Raw genomic sequence first — 5,469 nt, 5'->3', positions numbered from 1 at the left:
GCCTCACTCAGGTTCGATAGCTCATGGGAATAATAATCAGCAGTTATCGTCTGGTTTGGTTCCAGAAGTTTATAATAAACAATGCCGGCCATATCCCACCATAGATACAAGAATCGTCTTGGGGTGAAGGCCATCTCAAGGGGTCGGTTCTGGTGTTTCATCTTTATCTAACCATTGGCGTTTGCGAACAGGATTATTGTAAAGGACCCTTTTTGCATCGCCAGTAATGATACGCTTCAAAAAATTTAATTTTCAAGCCGTTGCAGCAGCTGAGAACGCACATTCACTCTCTGCTGAATGTTGGCGACGGAAAGTCTATGCGGAACCCATTTTCCCAGCTTTGAAACCTTTCCCAACTGCACCAGGTGCCTGTGAACTGTTCCATGCGATGAATTTAACCACTGAGCTATCATATCGACTGTCAAATTTAGCTCAGCTTCCACGAGTTCGAGCAAGGCGTCGGAGTTAAAGACTTCAGGACGACCAGCGCGCGGGGCATCCTCCACGTCGCAGTTACCACTTCGGAATTTTGAAAACCACTTTTGCGTAGTCCTTACACTCACGGTATCTTCTCCGTGAACAGTGTTTATTTATGCAACAGCAGTTGTTGTATTTTTACCACTTTTATAAAAAAAAAATACCAGTCTAACGGTTAGACGCGATAGAAGTGAAACCTTCCGTAAAACAAACTGAGAGAGAATAAGACGAAAGCAGCATTAGGAGCAAGATACTTATAGGTTCATTATAATATTGCTATAAAGTTCATATTTTATTTTCTTCATTTTATTATTATTCATCCTCAATGTTTTCAATTTCAACAAATGATACGAGTGGCTTATGATAGATAAAATATGATACAAATGCTTTGGTTTCGATGTTGTCAAAAAAAATACCCAAACGGACCGAAGAAACAGACTTACAAATTTCTTCCATTTTCGTCTACTTGTATTCACATAAAAATTTATGTCTCTTCCCACCAAAGCTAAAAGTATTAGTATATTTCTTCTTGTATTTATTCAATAATTTGGGCCGAAATCCCGGCCGTACTCCAATACCGGGCCAACCCGTGGCAGAGGTGGAGCAAGCCCCTAAAACACTCCGCCCATTTCCAAAAATCAGTTTAACATTTGTTGTCCTCCGATGGAGGATCTATCAGATGTTAAGCTTCAACCAACAAACTACCTAGTCAATACATTTTCTAATAAACCTTTTGAGAATTACACGCTCACAAAAATTAATGTACGAAATATTTATACCGATTCCCTTAAACTGACTTTCAGTATCTAAACCAAAAATAGAAAAGCCAAAAAACTGTTTTCAATAAATAATCAGAAATGTCCTACAATGCAAATTTCAAAAAAAAGATTTTTTTTTTGTGATTCGAACCAAGAATTTTGGATCGGAAGCTCACATTGCTAGCCGCTCGGTTATCGCGCCATACTGTCGGCGCTGGCCTAAAAGTTATTTAGTTCGTCGCTACGTTTATATGTAATATTCGTAGCCAAGATGGTCGCTTTTTCGTTTCACTTTTTCTCAAATCACTCCCAACGATTCTAAAGAAGTTTTCACTTCAAAAAATAGAAAATATGCTTCTTATACACGTTCGAAGATCCCATTTCATATTTTAACAACACTTGCTATCTGCCACTAAAATCACTTGTTGAATGCACAATATATCAAAGAAAATATAAATAGTTCCGTTATATTCCGCGAATAATTTTTTGTATGCAAAAATCGTACAAAAGTGAAATTATGGATAAAATACGCACGAACGTATGGACTGATCTGATAGTCAAAAATCAAGATCCTGTTGTGGTTTAATGTACTCAAGTCTCTTTTTACATATTAAAACTCAGTTAGAACTCACTTATAGTGCTGCTTCTTAATGCGGACTCTTTTTTATGTGCTTAACTTGCACTTCAAGTGCTAGAACAAAGGAGAACAAGCGCTTGTCTGCTCACTGAAATTCACGCAATAGTTTATTAATTTTGAAAGTAACTAATTTATGCCTAATTCGATTTTTTTATTTAATAAATTTTTTTTTGTTGCAAGTCTCCATAGCTACTAAGTTTTTCTTCTTTTAGAAAAAACAATTCCTAATTTTCCTTTCTTTTTAAATCATTTCAAAGATCCGGATTTTATGACTTTTTAACTATCGCTCTTGCTACATTACAAGGACACCAATTACACAGATTATCAAGAATCTAAATCAAACAACTCGTCCTGTAAAATTTGTATTAAGGTTCTCACTGATGTACGCTGCCATTTGATTGTAAAAGGCAGATAAACTCAAAATCAATAAAAATGGCGCTTATCTTTACGCTAAAATCGATTTTTATGCTAAACTTGCATTTAATTTGTCGCTTAGTAGTAGCAATAAAAACGGGCAAGAAGCAAGAAATAAAAGCAAAACAGCTCGACACATGTACAGATATAGCGCACACGAGCGTATATGCGCTGTCTAGTGATACACACAAAGACTTAAGCAACGAACCTTCCTATCTACTACCTAAATGAATTTGTGTAGAGCAGAGGCAGTAGCTCGTTGACATTGTGTTGTTGGTTTGTTGGAAAGTAATAAAGTACAAAACAAATACAAACAAGCTCACATACTATTCTTTATGCCATGGTTGCTCTCATTTCGTAGCTATGCGCCATTTTATTATACTAAACCGCGTACAAGGCAAAGCCTCAAAAATGTAGCTTAACACAAAAACTCATATGATTAGTCAGCCGTACGCGAGTGTCGGTGCTTGTATAAAACCACAGCAACAACCAATCGTATATTTTGCTCAAATCGACCCATTTGAAAAGCAATAAAGTTGAAAATTAAATAAAAAACAAAAAAAAAAAAAACAAATGTGAACAACGATAAAAAACTTTTGCGACGTTAAAAACAAACAAACGAAATTTATCCATTACTTCTATTTTCTGCCTGTTTTGTCACTCTAAAAATTATATTGCTGCCTTTATTCGCTTTAATCGCCAATCATTATCCTCTACTTTTGCCGGCCTGCGCATGTCAGCGATAAATTAATGCGAACAATAGCAACAAAAACAGCAGCAGCAGTAGAAGCTACAAATATACAACTGCCACAGTAGTTCGACTTTGTTTGGCACTTAATGTGCATTGCTTGTGCTGTCAGCTCAAGTGGTCACCCTCAAACGAGCACGCTCATTTTATATTTGCCAAGCACAATATTCACGCTTCAAATGTGTTCAACTAAAATGATTTAATTTCATTTACGTGCCATGCAAATTTTATTTCCATTTTATTTCAAATACATTTTTATACAACAAACTCGTATTTGGCATAGTTGGCCTGCCACGAGAATTTACAGAAAATGGCGTAAATTGGACATAAACACGTTTTTAGGGGCTGGCGGTTTGTTCACTGAAAAAGATATTTTCAGTCAGATTTTTTGTGTGCACTAGGGTATATAATGATCTTTTTGGGGGCATAAAATTCATTTTTTGAATTTCGAAATATGTATAAAAAAGTGAAAATATTGAAAGCAGTTGATAGAAACATTTGTCAGTATTTAGAGAAATGTGGTTTTTTTGTGATTTGTGCTGGTTATTTTATCATTGCTATTATTTTTTGAAAAAATTTCAAAGCAGGCAGAAAGCTGATTTACTAAAGCAGATAAGTTTGTTAAAATTTCTGAGGTAAAACAAATAAATAAAAATATAAGAAAACGACTATAGGAATAAATAAAAATATTTTATAAAATCTTTTTGATGACGAGCAGTCAACTTTCATTTCATATTTTTGAGGAGATTATTATGAATTATTATTATTATTATATTTATCGCCCTTATTCACTTCTCTCGGGAGCATAGGACCTCGACAAGACTCAGTCTTGCGTTGGCTTCGTTAATCTATTTTGCTTTTTAATAGGGTAGGGGATTAGCCTGTCGCTACCAGTCCTAAGTAGTGGAAATGCCCATCTGTCGTTGCTTAGGAACAACGCCTTCTTACTGCTTGAAGCGCCATCTCTGTTTCACATATTTCTGGCAGAAGGATCGCACAGATGGTTCAGGACTTCGCTAAATTTCGTGTGTCCGCGCTATTACCGCGGACGCCCGCTTCCTCTTGCTGTCGCCACTGATGCAATGTGTAACTGTGTGTTTTTCTCTTTTTTTGTGTGTTTTAGCAGCCACAGTGCAAATAAGGCGCAGACTATTGTGCGGAAGTAAGGATGGAAAGGATAAGTTTTTGAGCGTTGAGGAATGGAATTCGAGGATTTTTTTCTTGTTTTTGTTTTTTAGAAACTTGGAAAGTAGGTAAATTCGGAAAAGTGCGAAGATCGTGCTTTACATGGGACTCGAACACACAAAATCTAGGCTAGTGCACTTACACTAAACTACCCAGGCCGCTGTATATTCTTTTTAAAAGAATTATCTGTGTCCGATTTTTTTAAAGGAATTTGTATACGAAATAAAAATATTTACTGCTAAGTTTAATCAAAGTCTCTTTAAGGCCCTTTTTTAGTATATTAAATTCCAGCATATTTTTGGAATTTCATTCCACAAAAACAAGAAACACGAAAAATTGTATTGTATATTTTTTTAAAAGAAACCAGAAAAGGTGAGATACTACAAAAACAAGTTAGAAATCAAATGAAAATTATTCTTGATATATTTTTTTCTTTTTTAATGATAACTTCTTCTTAGAATGTGACCAAAACTAAGCCAAAAATAAATGATAGCAGGAGTGCCAGGTCAACCCACATAATTAATAAAAGAAAACTCATAACTTTAATGGAAAATATTTTTGAAAGATTTTAGTCATCAATTTTTTGTTTTTTTTAATAAATTTTTACTAAATACAAAAAAAATGAATTTAAGTAATGGAAATCTCTATTTTTACCCCTACGCACTCCACAGTGTTCATATGTTGAATTTTTTGAAAGGGTGATTAATTTTGCGCCACCTTGATTTATGCATTTTTTTAGCACTTTTCAAAAAGTTTTAAATTTTTAAATTTTGGTACAACAAAGTACAAGTTTGAAATCGCAAATGAAATTAGAAGTTCTCGTTGATTTTTGATCATTTTGTTCCTTGAAGATATTTCACTTTTTCTGCTTCTACAAAAAATGTCGCCCATTCGTCGTAGGAGGAAATCATCGGAAATATCGCCAGGGAAAAAATGCTTAAAAATCAATTAAAACTTTTGCGACTTCAAGCTTGCACTTTTCTATACTAAAATTTGATGGACTAAAAAGAGGTGTACTCAATTTTTTTTGAAGATCTAATTTAAAATTTTGAAACTTTTTTGAAATTCGGTCGATTTTTTATAAATCTTGTGCAAAGCTTGAAGCTTCGTTATAGAATTTTTAGTAATTCTATAAATTATTTATTTAAAACCATATTTTTGTAAAAGAATAATTATAATAAAAAAAATAATATTGTAATTAATTAAAAAGTAGGCACTTGCCAATAAGTTGTGCTTTTATAAAAATTTCT

At 34.0% G+C, this 5,469-nt stretch overlaps 1 non-coding gene across 1 annotated transcript; it reads right to left on the bottom strand.

Moving 5' to 3' along the window:
* Window positions 1–1,019: 1,019 nt before the first annotated feature.
* Window positions 1,020–1,219, bottom strand: LOC128862636 (U2 spliceosomal RNA). The gene has a single exon (XR_008454522.1). It is a non-coding gene; the product is annotated as a U2 spliceosomal RNA (small nuclear RNA).
* Between the last annotated feature and the right edge of the window lie 4,250 nt (window positions 1,220–5,469).

The sequence above is a fragment of the Anastrepha ludens genome, chromosome 4, assembly GCF_028408465.1.
Source record: "Anastrepha ludens isolate Willacy chromosome 4, idAnaLude1.1, whole genome shotgun sequence".
Taxonomy (NCBI): Eukaryota; Metazoa; Arthropoda; class Insecta; order Diptera; family Tephritidae; genus Anastrepha; species Anastrepha ludens.
This window is presented reverse-complemented; position numbering and strand designations above follow the sequence as displayed.